This window comes from Micropterus salmoides, unplaced genomic scaffold (assembly GCF_014851395.1).
Source record: "Micropterus salmoides isolate LMB-PRFRI ecotype aquatic unplaced genomic scaffold, ASM1485139v1 Ms_hic_scaffold_12, whole genome shotgun sequence".
Classification (NCBI taxonomy): Eukaryota; Metazoa; Chordata; class Actinopteri; order Centrarchiformes; family Centrarchidae; genus Micropterus; species Micropterus salmoides.
In genome coordinates this window covers 7,670,482-7,693,414 of record NW_024040263.1, presented here as the reverse complement: position 1 = coordinate 7,693,414, position 22,933 = coordinate 7,670,482, and the positions used below count along the sequence as shown (strand labels likewise).

The 22,933-nt window shown below is 38.0% G+C and overlaps 1 long non-coding RNA gene across 1 annotated transcript in view; it reads right to left on the bottom strand.

Moving 5' to 3' along the window:
* Nucleotides 1–10,931: 10,931 nt before the first annotated feature.
* LOC119898855 overlaps nucleotides 10,932–22,933 on the bottom strand; it is a 33,424-nt gene continuing 21,422 nt past the window's right edge. The window contains exon 2 of the long non-coding RNA XR_005443651.1: nucleotides 10,932–11,616. This is a non-coding gene — a long non-coding RNA (uncharacterized LOC119898855). The remainder of the gene's footprint in view (nucleotides 11,617–22,933) is intronic.

Genomic DNA, 22,933 nt, shown 5'->3' with positions numbered 1-22,933 from the left:
ACAAACTTTAACATTTAATCGGACGTTTTCCATGACTGCACTGTGTAATGTGGCTCATACAGACATATTAATATTCTTTTATTCATTAATCTATTTATTTATTGATGAGGAGGATGGAAACTGTTTAGCTGTGGGCTGCACAGCTTTTAAACTATATTTTATGGATTCCTTATGCTTATCTGATTGAAAATATTGTCATTCTTTTTTCTTTTTTAAAAAAAAAAGGTAACATGCCTTTTCTATTACCAGAAGGTGTCAGGTTTGACCTTAGAAAGAGCCACGAGCCCTGCCACAGTGCCCATGAGCAAGACACCAACAACAACCCTACCCCCACCCTATACACCCAATCTGTTCTCCCACTGTCTGGGTAATATAACAGATGAATAACTAAAATGAAAATGTAGAATGCAATTAGAAATAGCTTTTTTGTGCCATAACACAGTCCTCCTCCAGGCCACATAATAAAGAAGGCCTTACAGGAGCCCCTTCGTCTCGATTCCATCAATGTTAAAGACACACGTGGCTTCTCCACTGACTTACTGCCAGCTTGTGCAGCTCACTGCTGCCTTACCTGAGAGCAAATGCTAATATTCTATTAGAGTCTAATCAGGGGGTCTATGGAGAGCTGGATGGGTCCCTGGAGCGCAGACTTGCCAGATGTCAGCCCGCCAGAAAAACAGCTCGCCTGCCAACGTGCCCGTCTCTATTTAAATACACACTCAAACATGCTTCGTTTGTGCATGCGGGCACACAGGCTTTGAAGCAAAACCTTTGCACCGAAGTTAGATATGAGGAGGAGGAGGGCAAAAAAAAAAGGAAAAAAGGAGGGGAGCATTTTGAATGTCATGTCCATAGCAGAGTTGCTGTTTGTGGGCTTCAGGGCTGGCTGGCTTGTTGAGCGCTGAGCAAGCGTTTCAGCACCATGGACAGATACCTGGGAGGCTGCACGAGCCAAACATTAGCATTTCTGAAACCTGTCCTCCACCTTTACCATGATTATTTACAACATCTGGAATACATTTGCATGGGATTATTTTTTAGACAATTTCAGATTGATTAGCACATTTTAGCAGGAGAATATCGCTATACAAAAAATAATTGATTCTAAAACAAAAGAAAAATCATATGTAATCAATAGTCAATTAGATGTTTTCACCCACAAAAACGGTGTGTCAAATGTTTTATATTTTACAACCATACAATTATTATCATGCACCCCCAGGTTTTCCTTAAAGTGCTACATAAGGAGACAATCCCTTTCCCCCAAATATTTCTAAATATTATTTTTTATTCTAATCTATAAATACATTAATTAATTAAACGTGACATATCTGTCCTTCCTGAAAATGTATCCAAAAAAAGCCCTTTAATAAAATGTCTCTAAACTGGAAAAACAGCGCCTTCATAACACTGAGCCATAAACCAAACATGATCAACCGACATCCTCGTGACAAATTAAGAGTATCAAAACGACCCTTATATTAATGAGACAGCCATGATGGTTCATCAATTAAAAGATGCTCCTGGTGAGTGCTTCTAATTTCCCCTAAATGAGCCATTCACTTAATACGTTAATAAGAGCGAATTATTAAATTACACATCGAATTATGAAAACCAGATAATTATGAAGAGCGAGTTAAGTAGTCATTAGCTATCCCTGTTAATTACCGCTGGTCAGGGAGGGCTGCCGAGTGAGTGTCTCATCGGGAATTGAAATTAACTTTATGCAGTGAGCCTCGCTGCTGCTTGACAAGCCGGAGCTCTGCACAGACAGACAGGCAGGCAGTCGGGCAGGTAGGCAAGCAGGCAGCTTCTCAGCCAGACTGCTGCTGCCTGCTTTCACTTTCACATATTGGGAGAAAATCGATCTGGATTCTTTGATAGGGAATCAATGTGGCCCCAGCACTGAAAAAACAGAAACACACACACACACATAGAACAAAAAGGCCTGAGTAACACAATAAAGAAAATCGAAGGTCTTTTCTTTTATGTAATAAATATATGAACCAAACAGTTTACCTTAAAGCCACAGACACATCTGCTCACACCATGCTGCATGAGTATATCTTTACATTGAAACGTACATAACAGAACGACACTGTGGGAGCTTTCTACAAAACGAAAAGGGCAGCGCTGTTTCCTTTTGTTATAATTACGCCCTCTGTTTTATTTTTCTCTTTCCCCTGAACATTTCCCCCCTTTCACAGGGATATTGATGAAAATTTAATGAGGCCAGGGACTGTCGGAGCTCCGCCTGGGGACCCGAGAGTAGAATATTTTAACTGTACATTTACGCCAAGTGTCTGCCTTCAAAGACGCGACTGCTCTCGAATTAGACGAACTGTAAATTGAACGCGCTGCGCACTCACTATATAACCCTTTATTTATCGTCTGTGGCTCTTTTGCACCGCCAAAATATTGTGCAACTCCCGTCAGATGGCTGCTTGGTTGTTAAGCGTCGATCGCCATTTGATATTGTCGCCAATCAGTTGTTGTTGATGCAATATTAATCAGCCATCAATAGTCATTAGCTTGTTAAGTGTTTTCCAGAAACTAATCGATGGAGCAGCATTGGATGGCTAGAAGGATTTTTGGTGGGATACTTTTTGATCTATGTGGCATGCAAAGGAGGGAAACACTGTACAGCCACACTGTATCTGCCAATGAAATAGCTCCATCTCTCTCCCCTCTGCTCTATCCAACATAATTGCACTCACGTACCAGCCACGCACACACTCAGTAAACATACACACTTTTTGTTCAAATACAGTATCTTGCAGTTTACCAGCGAAAAACATTAAAAAAAATCCTAGCAGTTTATGCTAATTGAAGACTGAATCGTTAATGAAACCACATGTCCAGTTATTGTGTTGTTCATCATATGGGTTAATAGGCTACATGGTAAGTCGACACCACTAAAGTTTGACTGGACTGTGACTGGAAAATTAAAAGTTTAGTGATTCAAATTTAAGACGTGACACACCTTACGTTATAGGAAATACATAATTGAATTGAAGAGTTGAATGAAATTGGGGTTAACCAAGCTAAAGATTTCTTTCTGTGATGTAAGAGTAAAACGATAAACGAATTATGGAACTTGTACACGTTTAAGTGAGGAAAAAACTAGTCTATAGTTTTAGGAAAAGGCCTGCACGGTTTAGCCTTTACTTTGAAATCTAGCCTATAAATGCTGCAAACATCGGATAGGCTACTACCTAGACATGCGTAGACAAAAATTCGTTCCTTATTAAAAATTTATGATATCGATCTATTCAAACACGCTGCTTTCATTTTGAGTTCTGCAATTTAACATCTCATATTTTTTCAATGCAAGAAATAAAAAAGAAAGATTTTCAGTTGCTATATGCAGGTAGCCTCCAAAACAGAACTTGTAGATACCGATAAATTACGAAGTTTTTAAATTTTCATTACAAATCTAAAAAAAGGTATCTCTTAATTTAATGGCATGGGAAACGTTCACCGCCTTTATAAGTAAAATAGCTCAGGGGCGTGATTAGAGGGTGTGTGCTGAGAGGCCACAGTCACCCCTGACATGTGGTTGCCACCAAAATAATGATTTGGATGCATAACCAAGTTTCTACCTTTTCCCATGAGCCTTTTCATTCTATTTGTACATTTGCTATTAATGAAATCATAAAGATTTGTTTATTTTCTCTTAGTTCTGTAGATTGTTCTTTATTGTCCATACAGTTAATGCCATTTTGTGAATTTTATTTTTCAACATAAATCTTAAAATTAATATTCAAATGCTTTTGCTTGAGGGGGCATACCGTCTACAGCCCGGCTAGACCGTTGCAATACAGCTTTCTCCTACATGGCAAGAGTGTTTCAGAATTTATCATGGACAGATTTTGTGTGTTCAGTAAATTTAGCATTTTGGATGCCACTGGGGTTTATCATTATAGATAGTCCAGTGCAGAGAAGTCATCCAGTTATGGGCTGGGACCCATAGTGCTGCAAATTAAGGTTTATTTTAATGAACATTATTTCTGCACATGTAAAACTGACCTCCCCCACCACCGATATTATTAACCTTTCGCAATACGTTTTCATGCAGCTAGGGGAAGTGTGAGGAACACCAGTTAAAACGAGAACCTCTGTTACACACACAGTCCACTTAGGCAGGAGAAAGAAATGCCCTTCAAGGATAAAATGACTGCCCGTGAAAATAAAGAATTAAGTCAGAAGAGATCTCAGATGACTGAACAAGAAGGCCGATCTAGTTCATAAAAGTGACCAACATCTTTGCATAATTTATCTTTTCTTAAACTGTTTGCTCGTTTTACACTTATTGTAGCCTTATAGACAAAACTTTTAAATCAGTACCTGCAGTTCATTATTCAGAAAGGGTAACATGATCAACTACAAGAACTTACATAGTGAACACCAAATACTCATCAAAATTAATTTAATTAAATTTAATCATGTGATACCCATTTCTAAAAAGATTAATTGCTAATCTTGTATTGATAAATAAACAGAATTCACTGGAATTTAATGACTAAAGTATTTTAATAATCTTAATGATCATTTGTATAATAAATTATGAGGTGTTCAGGTTTCAGTTGTTTTCATCTTCTGTAAATGCCAAAAACAGTGTAGCTTTATTTAAAATAATCAACGCCAAAACTTGCAGTGTCACTGAAACTTGTCCAGTTGAAGCTTGGTTACCAAGATAAGGCAGGATAATCTTATTTTAAGATAGATCTCGCAGTCCTATGCTTAAATTCATTATGTTTTACAAATGATACAATGAAACTCCCTTGAGAATTGTTTAGTAGAAAATTCATCAAAATTTGTCTCTATTATTATTTTTGTTAATATACATAAAGCATTCTGTGTGCCAAAATATTCACATTAAGGACAGCTTTCATCACATCTTATATTAAAAAAGGAGAACCTTTAAGGTTGCAGAACGCAGTTCATTCAATGGGTCTAACATCCCAATGAAAGAGCATTGTTTACAGCATTATATCATATTCAGTCACTTATTTAAACTGAATGCAAACTATGCGCAGATCAAATCAGTGGATCAGTGCTGTGTCACGTATAAAGAATACATGGGTCTACACCAGGACCTTTGACATCAGAATGGCAGATCTTAGTCTGAGGATTCCTCATAATGTCTATTAATGTATAAGCTATTAACTAAACGTGTTCACTATTTAATTTGGTCACACCATGTGCATTCAGTTATGTATTATGACCTAACGTGTGAATTGATGGCATCAAAGTGCCTTCAGTCATCAAATATTAAACAACATTGGATGGCTATACACTTTTATGAACAGCTAGGTCTCCTCTTTGCATTCCCTTTTCACCTGATCTTCCTTTTGCAACCAGAGTGTTCGACTCGCTCGTTCTCAGAGGCTGTTTTGGTGTTCCGAATGAGTAAGTTGTAGACCTCGTAGAGATTGGACCTTAATGAGAAGGTGGTAGAGCTGTCTAGTGAATGTGTGTTCATTGGGCTTTGACAGCCGTGCTCTGTTGCAGATCTATTAATCATACCCACAAGGAGTGCTAGTCTCTCTCCCTCTTACTCCCTCTCCCTCTCTCACTCACTCACTCAGTTTTCAGTTTATACAGAACAGAATCATTTACATAAAGTCCTTAAGGCAAATAACTGTTGGGGGCTCTAATTTATATCTGATCGAAAATTAGCCGTCATTATGCGCACCATTAGCTGCGTCTTTAATGTGCTTCTAAGCACCATTTGTCAAGCAGCTTGTTAATATCCTTCAAGTCTTTAAAGTTGAGAGCTCATTAAAGACTGCTGTGCCTGCTCTTGATGCTATTTCATAAAATTCTGTGGGAAGGGACAGAGCATTTAAAAGTTTTTGTGCATTGACATTGTCTAAAAAACAGAGTAGACGATGTGCTGTGTGTGCATCCCGCTTGCCTTACGTATGAATAAAAACTGAAAGCCAAAATGCATAGTTTTGGTGCAGGAGGATGTGTTTCAAATTATTAACACATAATAAATGTGGGCAAAACTATCAGTTGCAGAAAGTATAATTAAACATTTGTTTACAATATGATCACACAACCAGAAACATCTATACAACAGGAAAACCAATTCTCTTTTGACTATCTGAATTTGAATTGAAAACAAATTGTTTTGAAAAGAACAGATAGGCAAATGAACTCCTGCATGTAAACCCTGTGCTGAGTAGTCTTTCCATAGTTGTCTTGCCCACAGCCCATTAACAGGAGACCCTCACAGGCCCAATCTTTGCCTATGGGTAATGGGAGTTATGCTGCTTTATTATTGGTTAAAACTCTAGTGTCCTTAGTCTTTTTTTTCTCTCCCTCCAGTATAACAGATTCCTCCAGGCTAAAGCAATAAAGAGAGTAATTAGAATGCTAAAGACAGATGTAAATAAAGGGAATGAGACAGTGGTGAGGGATGAGGCGTCTAGGTCACACACTCTCATCAAAAACCCAGTTGGTAGCAAATGACACAACGTTCAGTGCCAGAGGCCTGGGGCTACGACTGCAAACCAGAGGACATAATGGACTAAATTATGGGCTCAATGGCTATGCATCTCAAAGCACCAATAAGGACACACACACACATACACACACACACACACAATCTCAAACCCAAAACACAGATCTACTGTATTATTAGATAAAATCTATCTAAATCATTACATGATGCACACACTTTATACAGTATACCATATCAAGACGCTATGCTATTATTAAGCACTATGTTCAGTAGTCACACCCCCACAGAAACAGTGTTAAGTGACTGCCTTGTTGATGGCCCCCCATTGATAATCCATTGAGGTTATGGACCATCGTTCTTGAATCTTTTTTTTTTAGAGCAACATAGGAGTACGTTTTGTCAAATCAACATCCGATTTCATTCTGGCATAATCTGAGGCTTTCACGAGAACTTCATTAATTCATTTCTCCATTTATTTAGAGAAATACACTTTAAAATGTGGAAAATAAAATGAGTATTAGTGGATTACAATGATGTCAGATTAATAAGTGAGAGTGTAAGACTGCAGCAAACATCAACACTAAACACTATACACTTGAGATTACATGCATGAAGAGGGGGCTGGGCTAATTAAAATATTTGCATTATTAAAAATACATTAACTACTAGAATGCCATCATATTTAACAACATGAGACATTAATGAATTAGCCAACCTTCAGTGATTAAATAAATCCTTCTTTATACTGGGCTTCAAGGGGAATTCCCGTGTGTCACAGACACAAGGATCAGGTCGGCAAAGCAGCAAGAATATTGAATGACCAAATATTCAAAATATATATAATCACTATTTTTTTCTTAACTTAAATAATGAATTTGATTTCAATTGAATTTCATTTCATGTCATGTCAATATATTCTAGAAAAAAAGCAGGATCAAAAATAATAAACAGCAATAGGTAGATTTGTGGATGACTTTAGTTTTGTGGTCTTGTATGTGGTGTTGCCGAGTTGAAAACTGTGAAACAGCATCTTGTTTCATGTGCGATAACTGTTGTATCTTGGAGATGATGATTTCATGAAAAACCAAAGAAGGGGGTTGGGTCTCATTATACAGAGTGACCACGACTCATCAGGGTATTCACAGGAAATTTTTAATTTTGTTAGTGTAAACTCCAGAGTTTTACAGTACAGAAACTGAGGCTATAGAGGACAAAAATCACATACACTCAGTATCCCATTAGCCTATTTTACACACTTTGGATTTTGTTAATGAGACCCTCTATAAGTTTCCCAAGCGTTCCACACAGAGTGCTTTATGTCTGTTCATCTCTTTTATGTCCTTCCATTTTGTGTGAGCCACAAATCACTACACTACACTCTGCACATTATGCAAAGAGGCATACTGTACACGAATGTAGTGTAGTGTGGGATATCAGTGCTACAGATTAATGATACGCTTTGTCAATAGCAGATGGTTATAATTACCATTAACTCTGCTACCTTGACAGTTTTTACTCTCCTTGTATATTGTATTGGTCATCCGATCCTGTCACAGGTTCATACTTCCAGGATTTAAAGTTGTAAATACATCCTATCCTTTCAAATGCTTGGAAAGTGGTGGATGATATGGATATTGATGTAAATCATGGTAAGATTTGTAAAGTTATTGGAAAATGAGAAACCTTGTAGGGATAAAATAACCAGATGGGAATGTCTCTTTTTGGCTAAAGATCTCAGACAGTTGACGAACAACAAAACGAATTATGCTCTCATATCACCCAACCTGATGTTATGGGTTTACGACACATACAAACATGTACAATAGTATGTTTTAAGCAACTGTTTTCATTTAGGCAGATGCATATAGAGGAGATGATCCATGTCCTAGATGTAACTACTGTCTGAAATCACTTTTATAAAGAAAAAAAAAAGAAGACACATATGGCTCAAACAAAACGTGCATTGTACGCTACATGGGATTCAGAACAGTACAATAGTCTAAATCATTAATTAATAAACATACATGTACAACCACGTCTTACTGAAAATCTCCAATCTTTTCCAGTCTCATGCTCATAACTTTGCTGGACCATTTGTGTGTACAAAAACCGTAATTGCTGTATTTCTGAAAGCATTTGAAGGCAGTCAGTTGTGGCATTATTCTGGGTAGATTGTTAGCTGCCAATCATGCTGAAATTAAGCCAGCAGACAAATTTCAGCCAGACATTCCCATTTAAGGACTGCTACCATAAAGCCATGGACTTTAAAGAAATATGGAGTAAGTATAGGCAGAAGGAGTTTCCTGCACATAATTATACATTTCCCTATTTTACTGAAAGTGTGTCAGAAAAACATACCAATACACAGTATTCAGTAGTTCAGAAAATTTCAAACCTATTTCTGCTTGACCATCAAGTCCACATTACAGGCGGTATGTCAACTTTTCAAATTAAATGAGAGGTATATAGCATTTTTATAGCCTATGACAAAAGTTACATGATCCTGCCATGCAAATACTTTGCCAGAAGTAATGTCTCAGCAAAGCAAGTTGCCACCCACCATATTAGATTACACTGTGCCGTTGAAATGTGTGCTTCGGAGGTGCCTTTGCAAAAGGTTGATTACTTTGGATATATTTCACCTGCCGCTCTGGGCTATTATTGCTTGAGATACAGACTATAGTCAGAACCCTGATGGTGCGATCCTGAATGGTCAACGTCCCTAGTAAAACCATATAAAGTGATTCAATGCGAACATAAAGAAATGTTAACGATCGTCAAAGACCTTTGTGTTGGATGGCTTTCCTTCCATTTACTCCTACTCTCTGCTGTCCTTTTTATTTCCTTCTCACTTTCCAAGAGCACTGAAAGTATGAGCATGTGCAGATAGCACTTTTTACACTAGAACATTTTGAGGAAATAATATATCTGATATTGACCAAAATAATAACAATCATCCAGAAAAAATAAACCCCGTTGCTGAAAATACCAAACATATATTCCCTCAGCATGTTTCTTTAAAATTGCTAATATTGACAGTGAGCTTTGCTGGGGAGATGCCTGTGTATCTCAGTGGCTGTGCTGTGAAATGTGGCAGACAGACATAGTTTCTGACCTCTATATAGCAATGTAGAAGGACCTCAACAGCTGTAAACAACACTGCAATCAGTGTCCCATCTGCTCCCATGTCCCACTTGTGTGGATGCCTTTTTGCCATTTCTTTCACCCTTTGCCAAGTGGCTGCCTCAGGACATCTAACCCAGAGAAAAGAGCTCATTTACCCAAGGAGGAAAGAAGCAAACTAGATTTCTGAGTGTGTTTGCTGACAGGGAAACTTGGTTGTGGCAGAATTGAACAGAGTTAGACGGATGATAATATGCAAAATATGCCACTTCACAAAAACAACAGTTCATCAAACTGCACAAAACATTATTTTTGTGATAAATGAATGTGAAAATCAGTGATCAACTATGATCGAGCAGCTAAGCAGCTATCAAAGCAGCTTTTGCATGTTGATTTAACCTCTATTAACCCCTGTTCAGGCTAATGATGCTTCGCAGGGATTATATGAAGTGGGCACTTCAGATACACCCTCTCCAAAGGTAAGTGGTGGGACTCCTGTTTTGTATAAGTAATAAGAGCCCACTTAGTGAATCTACAAATTTACCATGATACTAGTCATTTTGTAGAAAATACTGGTTATAAGACTATTCACATCTTTACGTATTTTTCTACTCAGATATGGTAACTAATTTGAAACCCTTTTTTAACGTGTGGAGTTTGTGACCACTAGGAGTGCTATGGAGTAGGAGTGAACGATTGTTGGAAAAAACACTGCGTTTTTTTTGACTGACATTGCAAATGCGATATGATTTGCAATCTAAGAGGGAATTTATACATCATTATTCTAATTGTCATTGAAAAATATATTTAAATGAGTAGTGTAGTAATGTAGTGTGAATTTTGCGGGGATCTGTACCAAACAAAGAGGTTTTCTTAAGTCTGTAGAATATGATGTGTAGCTCATGGCATCTCTGCAGCACAACAATATTTAATTTAAAATGGTGTTTTGAAACATATTGCCTTTAACAAATATTGTGCTTCCTGCTAGTGGAATTTGGTAACTTAACACCCCTTGAAAATTTTGTCTCAACTGACCTCTAGTGATTTAACTCTTTACCTTGCTGGAGTTATATAGATATAGATATAGAGCCGCTCTTTAGGATCCCATGATCATTGTTGGGTATGGTTACAGATTCTACAAGCACACTTCTGACCACTCCAAAACACACTAAGTTATGCTGTGTGGGATCACAGGTGAAACAGACTAGAGACTTTTAACCACAGAGGGCAGTGAAACATTGTTTTTCAGCCTGGTGTTCTGTAACACTATGCAGTTCGGTGAGAAATACTATATGTAAACATGAATATGTTTATTTACAAAAAAACTCCACAGGAATTGTTGAAGTATTTTTTAATTTTATTACACAATCTACGTCAATTGTTGGCATCAGAGCATTTATATTAAATCAACAGGAAATAGTGTGCGCCATGTTTTCTTATTCAAATTTTTTAGTTAAAGTCTGAAATGCAAGTGCTAGAAAGCTTCAATATATGCACATTAAGGCAAATAGACTATGAATCGGCAAAACATATTTGATAAGGATTTATTTATAATACTTATATATTATATTTATTTATTTTTCTCTTCACTTAACACTTTGTGAAAACAACATCAAGACAAAGATAACATACAACAAACATAACAAAAAATTACAAAGATAGTACAAAACAAAAAAAAACTGACAAAGTAAAACTCAAAGTACAAACACTATCAAGAGGGGCTCATAACATACTGAAAAAAATCAGATAATTTTGTGTCTTCAAAATTTTTAATTTCGTCCTGGGAGACAGCTGTGAGGTTTTCTAAACTGGAAAGTTCAGTTAGCAAATAAAGCCAGTGTTTGGTGGATAAATGGCTTCTGTTCTTCCAGTGAAGTAATATAGTCTTCTTGGCTGGTGTGAACTGCTGTGTGACTTTAAGTGTAGACAGATCACCCAGAAGACACATGGATGAGGGCAAAGAAGGGATGCTGAAGCAGAGGATCTTTGATAGCTTGCTCATGACCTCCTGGACTGGAGTACTGAAAACGGGAAGCATGAAATAAGTCATTGGTTGAGTTTGGATACTGTTTTGTTATTTGTGAAGCCAATGCAGTACATTTTGTGGGTGGTGATATGAACTCTTGGCCCTTGTACTATATTAACAGATTTTTGGAGTTGCAGGTCATGGAAAATATCTTGTTCATGTGCTTTGCCAATTGATATTAAGTTCTGCTATGTTTAAGTCAGCTGGCCATTTGTCCATTGGAAGAGACACAATATTGTCTTGAGTGGATTAATTCAGTTTTTGACACAGTGAAGGAGTATGACTCTCAACATTGTGGATCCCAATAGTGTTTTAATGCTTTCTTTCAGTTGAATGTTGGAAATAACAATGGTCAGTTTTTTTTGTTTTTTTTTAAGAAAATCGAGGCTCATGTGCAAGCCATCACTAAGTAGGTGCCTTTGGCTGGCTACTCATCTCAGTTTCTATGCTTGTTTATTGTTGATAAGAAATATAGGGCTATGCCAAATTGGGGTTAGGGCAGTGGGGTGAGGATTTTAAATGGAATGTCTGGTTGGCTTTCCACCAGGCAAATAAAATATTTTTGATGGTGATGCTCTTAAATTAGTTTCTGCTGGTTTTTCTTTTATGGTCCATATCATAAGCAGGGCTCTACACTGACTTTTCCCCCCCAAAGAGTACATGTGTTTCTAAATGAAAAAATGTAGGAGCACACAAAGAAATTTAGTAGAACAGTGAACATCATTGTTCAAGTAAAAGAGTTTATTAACAAACTATTTATTATATACATATTTGTTCTAAATAAGTGTGTGTGTGTGTGTGTGCACTCCTTGTGTGCAATTATGATGTGAAAACCAGTGAAGACCATGGAAGTGAAGATCCTAGTATCTGGACACTAGTTAAGGGCATTAAAATATTGTCAAAGCTTTCCAAAACATTGAAACAGATTTTTTGAAAATGTGAACATTGAACAGCTGTCAAAACACGCTATGCCTAACTTCAATGCAATGCACGTGTTGATCAACCATATTAGGAATAACTGGAGCGTTACAAAAATGTAACTGCGTTTTGGATTTCTGGGTATATTACTCCATGTGTGACGGAACTGTCAAAAAATGATCAAAGCTGGAATATGTTTTGTGGTATGGAGAGAAATATGAATATTCTCTTATGCTTGGGTTGCATATTCTTTAATTATCTGTCAGTCCATAATCTGATATGCATTGCTTGATGAAGAATTTTTGGGAAGGTATGTTGGGTAAGGAGTAACATTATTATCATTTTTGCCATCATCAACAAAACATTTGTTGCTTTTCTTTGTTTTACATTGTTGTAAACTGGATATCAAACAAACAAGCAATTTAGAGAACTGATCTTGGTTTCCAGGAAATGGTGATGGGCAAGAACGATTAACTGATTAACCATACAGTAATAAAAGTTGGCTACAAACAGCGCAACTGTCATCTGCAGGGACATAAAATATGCATATACAGTACATCAGTCCCTCCAGGATTTTGCGATCACAACTATTAACACAAATCCAACAAATCCAATGAATTCAGCGCAACTTGCAATTTTGTCCAATCTTTTCCGCAAATTTTCCCGCAATACGTCAGCTTATCACTTCCTTGTTCACAAGACGCGGCAGACATGCATAACGTTTGCCGAAAAAAAGGGCTGTGAAAAACAATATCTAGATGATCTTCTTTACCAAAGCGGGGGTAAACTGTTTTGCAAAATGTATAATATTGTGGTCGAACATAAAAGGAAATCATCTATTCACAAACACGCAAAACATACACGGAGAATGGCAGAAATACACGGAGGACGTCAGACAAGACAAATCACTGTGACACTGGCTGTTGTATCCTAGTTAGCTGCAAATGCTGAAAAAATCAAGGTAAGTTTGTTATAAATATGCATTTTTAGGGTTAGGGTTAACATCACCACTTTAATTGCACTTTTTTAGAAAAGCTGCTGCAAAATCAGGCATTTAAGACCACAACAATTACTGGAGGGACAATCACATACGTATATACACAGGTACACTGTAAGAGCACAAAAACACACTTCAGGTTTGTGATAACAGAAACAGTGTCATTATTACCTAGTTTATTCAGCCAAGAACATCAAGTAGATTTTTAAACTCCCATAGCTTTCTGGACTAATGACTTTTTGATATCTCATTCATTACAGCCCCAAATATTGAGTGAATTTTCAACATAGGTAGCCAATTAAATAAGGCCCAGGTTAAGCTTAATATGGAAGTCCCATTCTTGGCTAAGCATCACAGGTAATGCAGCCACGACACGTGTGTGGTTATGTGCGGTAAATATGTATGATTATGAAGATGATTAAGAATACATGCTGCCTTTGTCGGATTGATGCAAAGAGGTCACTGTGCCTCAATCAATCCGCGTTTCTCTGTTCTCCAAATAATTGCCTTATGTTTCAATAATGAAAGTATAACATCTTTACAAGCTCTTCATTCAGGGGTGGGCCAATGCAAACTTTGTATTCTGTATGCATAATCCATGTATAAATATGCCTCACACCAGAAGGCCTGTGTGTTATGTGATTTGAGTGGGGGTCAGAGCCACTTGTATTCCTGTGGGTGGGATTGTGGAATTGCAGGCGATTTGATTGGAGCATTTTCCCTACACGAGGCCCTCCATAACTCCTATCTGTTGTTCCCCTTACTCATTTACTTTATCAGTGCACCGCTGTAATATACATAATTCAGACAACCGGGGAATGTCTTTGGGCTCCGAACCACCTGCTGGCTTTTATTAGCTAATTAATGGTGATTTATCAGAGCTCCTAATTTGAGTGGGGCTGCTTGCCTTCAGGAGTCTCAGAACACCGTATGAATTCTGATGGTAATTATGCTTATTTGATGGGCAGTTTGCTAAAACAAAAAGTTCTGTCTTTTCTGCCCCACAGGAATGGAATTTCTGTTCTTACGAAAGATGACCTTGTGTGATTTTTTTCCCTGTCTCATTACGGTCTCACACACAGTTCATTTTAATACTTAAATTCATTTTTACCTGTAGATGTGTGTCCTTGGGAAGGTCTTTTTTGATGTCCTTATGTTTCAAGTATATTTACTGTTCAAAGACTGCAAATTCACCTCAGGTTTGATAATGGATGTTTGGGAAGCCTTAAAGGAGAATATTAATATCAACATGCCCAATTTACAAAAGGCTCCAAACATTTACATTGCATCTGAATTTTTTAACAGTTACTTTGTTGTTCTTGACAGTGTTAAAAGTTAAAACTACTATCTCAATAAACAAACATGTTTAAAAAAGAAAAAAGAAGTTTTCAAGGATTATTTCCTGAAACAGAGACTTCTATTTCTTTTTGTGGGTGACAGATGACTCTTTATTAATGTGAAATATATTTCAATTTGAAAAATCCATATGTGTGATAAATAAATATTTTTTATCAGCGTGTCTTCTGCCATTTCTTTATTTCTGAGTAGTGATTAATTTGATTTCAGCAACCAAATCCCAAACCATCATTGGAAACACACATCCTTACTACTATGCAGTATAAAACATACTTTCCCAATGACAGGTTTTTCTATGTATCAATATAGTGTCTGCTGGGACCTTGACTTCCTCAAGGCAAACTATGCTGTGTGGCTCCTCCTGGTAACCTATACCCAGGAAGACGACAAAGTTGCAGTGTGTTGCAACAATTAGTGAACATTTTAGACATCTTATATTCACAATGGAAGTATACATGTGAAGACTGCTAGTTCAGATTTGAACATTTTTTTTGTAATACCAAAAATAAATAAGCAAATGACTCAAAGTTAAATTAATAACATTTTAAAATAAGGTACATTATTAGGGGTTTACAAGTTGTCAGTCATTGAAGTTCTGTCTTTTCTGCCCCACAGGAATGGAATTTCTTTTCTTACGAAAGATGACCTTGTGTGATTTTTTCCTTTGTCTCATCACAGTCTCACACACAGTTGATTTTAATACTTAAATTCATTTTTACCTGTAGATGTGTGTCCTTGGGAAGGCCTTTTTTGATGTCCTTATGTTTCAAGTATATTTACTGTTCAAAGACTGCAAATTCACCACAGCTTTGATACTGGATGTTTGGGAAGCCTTAAAGGAGAATATTAATATCAATATGCCCAATTTACAAAAGGCTCCAAACATTGCATCTGAAATTTTAACAGTTACTTTGTTGTTTTTGACAGTGTTAAAAGTTGAAGTTACAAAAAACTACATACTTAAACTTTGCTGGTCATCAACAAGTTACAATAATGGTTAAATTTAAATGCTTTTGGGTTGTTCAGGGCCCACATTTAGACATAGTCTAAAAGTAGCACCTCTGACATCTTTTAAAGGGACTTATTAAAGTTGGCGTTTGCTTTCCTGCTCACTAGTTGTTTGGAGCGCACAAAAAACATGTGGTTGGAGCTGAGGATGAGAAAGTGGCTACCACAGTAGAGTGAAAGCCTCTCATTCAAGCAAACATTCTCCCAAATAAGCTTACTCTGTGAGCCGTAAGGCCTTGTTGTTCTGATTGATTTGAGTGTAACCAGACAGTAAGAAGCTGTCTTTGTGTTTGCATGCATGTTGGCGCAATATGAATTGTACACAGCACACCTATGGCATGGAGCGATTTGAAATATTGATTTGTTTTAACTTGCTGAACGTGTGTTCTTTAATGTAGCATGACATACATAATTCATCTGTGAACCAACTAATCACCTACCTGGCTAAATTAGTGCGACATCTCAAAATGCTAATGTTTACCTCTTATGAACAGTGACAAATAGAGTCTTACACACTTTAAAAGGATAACCATGCATAAAGCTTAATTTTGTAAATTATATTAGTTGCCAAACACCAATTATTTGGCCGTATTTATGGTTTGTGTTGCCTAATCAGTGCAGTCATTAATTGGCATTGCTAACTAGCTGCATTGCTAGAACAGCAAATTATTATTCTTGATAATTGAGTAAGACATCAGTTACATTTGGTGGACTAAATAAGGGAAAGAAGGAACTGAAGAGTGACAGTTATAGGTAAGGTGAATGAATATCACCAAATTCAAACATCATTTTGTTCCTCAGCCTCACCCATAGCCTGCAACTGGCTGGCGATTTTTTTGCAACAATATTTACTTTAGCTTACAGTGATTTTGCAAGAGTGAACATGAACTTTTAATTTGTTACACTGGCAGTAACAGCAAAACCTTCACCATGCCAGTATTGCTTTAGGAACCTTGAACAAAGTTATGACACTGTCAAGTTGAAACTGTACATCTTTTATAAACCTACAGAACACACTGATGCAAGAGGTTAACATCTATTGTACAACTGTGCCTATTTTGCTTAAACAAGATAGTGATTTTCCTCAGGCTACCAACACAAAACACGTTGTGGTTTCTGGGAGCTGACACATCTCTACATGTGATTCCAAAATATATTGACTCCCACTAGTTTACAAGCTCAGCTAATTTTACTGCAGTGGAGATAGGTCTCATACTTCAGCCTTTCAGAGGGCCTGAAGAACTACAGGGCCTAGCTTTATCCCATGCAGGGCAATAAAGGCGTCCCATTTTTACTATACTGAACTGTAAATCACAAAAAGCTGTTTAAAAGAGTTTTTTCTTGGCCTAACAACTAACTTGTTTAGCCTTAAAAAGGTTAATCTTCAATAGAAAATACTGTATGTTGGCCATATCACTAAACCAAAGTTACAGTACAGTCTACAACCACACTGACTCAGGGAGCCTGTAGTGACAACTCTAACATGCTGATGCTTAGCAGGTACCATGTTCACCGCCTGGTTTAGCATAATGCAATGCAAACATTTTCTACTGTCATATTTGCAGGTATTTAGTCATAGACCAAAATACTGGACAAATTTTGACCTCAAGGTGGCCTTAGACGAAAAATCAGGGGATCACCAAAGTCATTAGGATTAGAATGGAGGGCAAGTTTGGAACTGCTGTTAGTCTAATGATACAGACTGCACATGAAATAAAGATGTTTAAGTAGGTAAATATGACCTTAAATCAGAATTTAAGTTTATACAATTAGTCACACACTAATTTTCTTTAGATTGCATCTATAAACACTGACAATGCCAAAATATTTGATCCAAAATTAGTTATTCTTTTCTAGAGAATGCTTCATTTCGTTCAATTCACCTCATACAATTCAAAATGTTTGACAAGACCTTGTCATATGAACAAAGATCCAGTATGTAAGGTATCAGATGGCTGATTGATGTTTTCTGCCCTCTGCATGCATATCCTTGGGGAGATGCTTTAGACTCTCTCCCTCTTTGCCAAAGCAGGTTAAATCCCAGAAGGCACAAGGAAGTATAAAAGTATAAAACATTATGTCAAGTAATTTAGCATGTCTGAAATTAGAAACAAAAACAGGCGTTAAGATATGTCTGCCAGTGAACACCTTTTCCTGATCTTTTCATCCCAATTCAAATAAAATTCAAAACAGCAGGTAAATGATAATATCACACAAGCAAGCAACGGTGCCTCCAGCAACGTGCTCCATTAAAAGAGTTTGCCGCGCAAAGTGCTGCAGTTCTCCCTGCACAAACTGAAGTGTTTGCTCAGTGGGATTTGAACAAGAATTCTGAAAAAGCACTTTAATGTTGAAAATCTCACAAAACCCTCTCAACACACGGGTTTTCAAGACAATACATATGTAAAATGAACCCTATTATGTGTCTGTCATCGTGTTAAGAGTATAATTTGTACATACATCAAAGCACAATTACACTGACAGCCAAGCTCAATTTGTAACCAGAGATGGATATTTAGGGTAAAGACCTGGTGACTCCTGTTGATCACAGTCATTTGACACAGTTTGGAGAGTCAATTAAGATGCCAGTCAAGATCTCTACATCAAAAGCTGGGATATGTCTATGTAATTCCAGCAATGACCCAGAGAGGTCACAGCGTGCGTGTTTGTGTGTCTGTTTCTGCTTGTGTGTACACAATGGACCTCTGGTAGAGGCAGACCACTTCAGCCCCTCTGGGGGGTGAACCTTCAGTATTCACAGGGACCTAAGCAATTGTACCACAAGGAGAAAAGGACCAATCCTTCCCCCTTCACCACAATACACACAGACATACACACTCAAAATTCAGAATAGGTTTGATGGGGGGGATGGAAATAAGCGCCTCTGTGCCCATGAATGCTATCATTTCATTCCTCTACTCAGAATGCTCCAGGGATCTCTGAGAAGGAGTAGGAGCAATAAGTTCACTTTGCTGAATTAATGCTGTAATTCTTTATCAGGAGAGCCTTGGCATTACCTTGAACCGGGCTGGTTTTATGCAAAATGGTTTCAAGCCTAGTTTTTTTTAAATGAGGGTCCTAATTTGTTGGCTCACTTTAAATTATTAATCTCTTTTATATTCAAGTAGTTATTACGTGCCATAACTGTGTATCTATGGGGTGAGATTTAATAGCATCTGATGGACCTTAGGAAAGGAGCCAGTGCAGAAATGCTATTAAATATTGATAATTAGCTAAATATTTGCCTTGGCACCTGCTTTGAGCCACCGTCCTAATTGGCATGGGAACAGCTGTAGTGGTCACTAAAGACACACAATGAGATGTTTGCACAGAAACTCATTGGCAGAGGCGAACAAATCAATTAGAAAGAAAGATGAGACTGTGGCACCCAGAGTATCAGACAGGCTGAGAGAAGTGGCAGGAGGCAGAGGTGTAGACCCAAAATGCAGACACTTGCGAGGAGGATACAGGTCAAAGAGGATTTATTTAATGAAAACTCAAAAACAGGTTTACTCGGAGCACAGCAGGCAAAACTCCAAACCAAGGAAGAATCCAAAAGTAACATCAATCCAGAACACAACAGAATAATCCAAAAGACAGGAAACCAAAGGAAACAGAGGACAGGGCAAAACACTCTACATTTGATGATGACACCACAAGGACTGAACACAATTGATCGCAATATATAAAGGGGCACACCTCACACACACAAGCAGGCAGGGCAGGTGAGATGCATTAGGAATCAAGGTAGACAGGAAACAAAGCTAGACAAAAACACCACTCACCAAAATTACAAAATAAAACAGGAAGTAAAGCTACAGACAATACACAAGGATATGTGTAACTAAAAACAGAAAACAAGGAAGCAATGCTTAACTTGAAAAACCTAAACAAGAACACAGAGGCAATGGGTAAAACAGAAATAGACATTTAACAATATAACAGAAAAACAACACAGTAAAACCCAAGATCATGACACAGAGTATTAGAACAGGTGGCTGCTAACATCTGAATATTGTCTCTCTTCTAACTTTAGGTAAAGCTCTCTCTATGGAGGCTTATGAAATGTTGTGTGTACCAACCAAAATTTTTCCATACTACCCATTACAAAATACTGTCAAGTACAAAAAGCTAACACCTAGTCTGAATGGTAGCCTATGAAATGTCACCTTCATGTTTATTGATGCATCAAGAAGCTAAGGACAAGAGATGGCAGTCCATATAAATATCTTACAAATGGACTCCTGTACAGACGGTGACCATACACTCAACAGAAGAACGACAGAGTCAGCACTGAGCATCCATCCATCAGTCAGTCCGTCAGACATACCACTGAACCATCTGCCAGTCTCCCCCATCCCTGGCTTAACCCCCACAGCCACCAACCAGGAGGAGGCTCTCTCCCGGGGCCTGATGTGCTAATGTGAACCTTTGTGGTGCTGAGCTAAGTGGATAGCCATGTGGCTGAACTATGTTTGTAGCTTAGCTGCGGTGTACTGCCCAGATGTAAGTAAAACTGTTACAATAAGTCAGGCAAATAATTAATCTTGTATTGAGGTGCTATACATAATGATTTTTAAGTCTAACGACATATCAACAAATAATTCAGATACATGACCATAATAATGTGTATTATTATGGTCATGTATCTGTTTTTACAAAACAAGACAAAGGGATTCAGAGAATGTCACTAGTATTTATTTTTTGAAAAATCTTTTGTTTCAACCTTTAAAACACATCTGATAGCCTGCAACAGTGCTCTGCATGACCTCTCCTGAAAAATTCAATTAGACATAATGTTGCACTGCAATCAATTCATTTGAGGCACCCAGTGAGGCAGCCAGTGAGGCAGCCAGTGAGGCAGCCAGTGGGAGTGTATTGATTGGAGTGTGTCATGTGTGGAAGCGAGAGAGGGGTGGCCACAGTTTTTTGCTTAATGGACTGAAATAAAAGAGGCGGGAATGGGCTTTAATTAGGGAACAGTGGCAGGGGTATATACTTTCCCCTCCCAGTAGTTATCCTACACCCCCTCTGCAGAACACACTCATCCACCCATGCATTTTTACATGTAGATGCTCACAAACACACACACACATAATTGCACGACCAGTGCATTCATACATACAACAACAAACGTACACACTTGCAGTCTATCACCCATGCGCACACACACACACACACACTGAGGCACACAGGAGGAGGGCAGAGGAGAATGGAGGGGGTGATGGTGGAAAGGATGAAAAAAGAAAGAGAGAGGGCTCCCGGGGTCTCAGCTGCTGTTAGGGTGCTGCCTGCTCCTCGCAATGAGTTGCAACTGTCAGTTTATTTTATCTCAGGCTTTTCATCATGGCACAGAGCCTGGTTGGAGGAAGCCACCTGAGAGTCTTAGGAATTTGTTGGCTACAAGTCATTAGCAAAGACTGCTGAGATGCGCCGGGGCCAGAGATGTGCAAGGGGTACTGCTGCAGACAAGTGTGTCCCTTTAACCCTTGATAGGGTGATTGGCACGGCAGCTTGTCTTTGATGGCTGGATAATTGCATGCAGCCTAGATGATGCAGGGAAGGTAAAGAAACAAGACATGTAGAGAAGATTAAAAAGTGAAAGTCTTTTTCTTTCACTCCCAGTTTGAATCTATATTAACTTAAGAATTGCTGTATACATATTGCTGCAACAGAGGGTGGTGGAGGGTTGATAGGGTGGTGGATCCCGTTTCACTTGGCTGTACACCAACAGTGAGATGGACACGACTTTAACAGTCAAGTAAATAAGTAGTTAAGTAAGTTATTAGCTAGGTGGATGGATGGTTGGTGCCTTACAGGATAATTGCATAATGGGTCATATATTCATACTTTTGGTCATCTAGGAACATGGTAACATTGCTATAACATGTCAGATGGGGAAAGAAACTAGTAGTTAGTAGGTGGGGGTATGCTCAATACAAAACATGTACATGTTTTTATAGCTGTATCAAACAGTAACAGCGGTCGTCATACAAATGGGATTACCGAGGCAGGCTCTCCTTAAAAACATTAAAAGGGCTATATGTAGTTTTTTAAAATAAAATGAATCCCGTTTTTATTGCCTATTTTTGAATGTGTTATAACCTTACATAAAAATGAACTTTTCACTTAGTACAGCCACCCTGCTGCTTCCTATGTGAAGAAATGGGGTCGGACTTTCTGCAAAATCCATTGGTTTACACATGTTCATGCGCGCTCTCAAGGCTCCTATAATTCTGAACTGTAAGTAGGGGTGCAACAACCTAAAACCTCCAGAAAGGTCGTGAACTGCAGCAAAGCTGAGCTCTCCTGGAAACACCAGAGCATCTGAAGAGGAGGTGCGTAATGTTGTGTCTCTGTGGATGATGAAGTCTCGTCTCGGTAAGCTAGTTAGCAAGCTAGCTTCACGTTAAAGCCGTGTTACTTCATGTTATGAGCTGAAAAGATTTCTATACAGTTGGTCAATTTGATTGATTGTTACAGTAATAGCGCTGAGAGTAGTGCATAATTATGATACACAACGGCCGCGTTCACATTCCAGATGTGCCCTGACTTTACAATCATAAACGATGCATCGCTCATGGTGGCGTTCCCAGCTGGAGAATGTGTTGCTGCCGAGCACACAAGATTAGACAACATCGGACAATTTCATACTTTCTAAAGAAGAGAAAACAGTTCTCCTGTCTGTGCGTGAGGCGGCAGGTAATCCGCCCCAATCTCCCTTAAAAAAAATCATTGAGTTTTGTGAGTTGTTGAGTTAGATGAAACACTGTCTACTACAATTATTATTGATCCACTCTTGTAAATTCGGCAAATGAAATGCATGACGTTATTCCTTTCTTTGTATACAGTGTCAGTTTGTCCCGGGGTGTTGCAGTACTAGCGTGAAAGCTGCTCCGTCACTAAAGAGCAGATCAGCTGCTTATCAGGACGTGATTTCAGTGGAACTTTCTGTTGCTGCAGCAGAAACGTTCATTAAAAGATGCATTTTTAAAAGCAGTATTTATTTTATTGTCTTGACTGTTAATTAGCA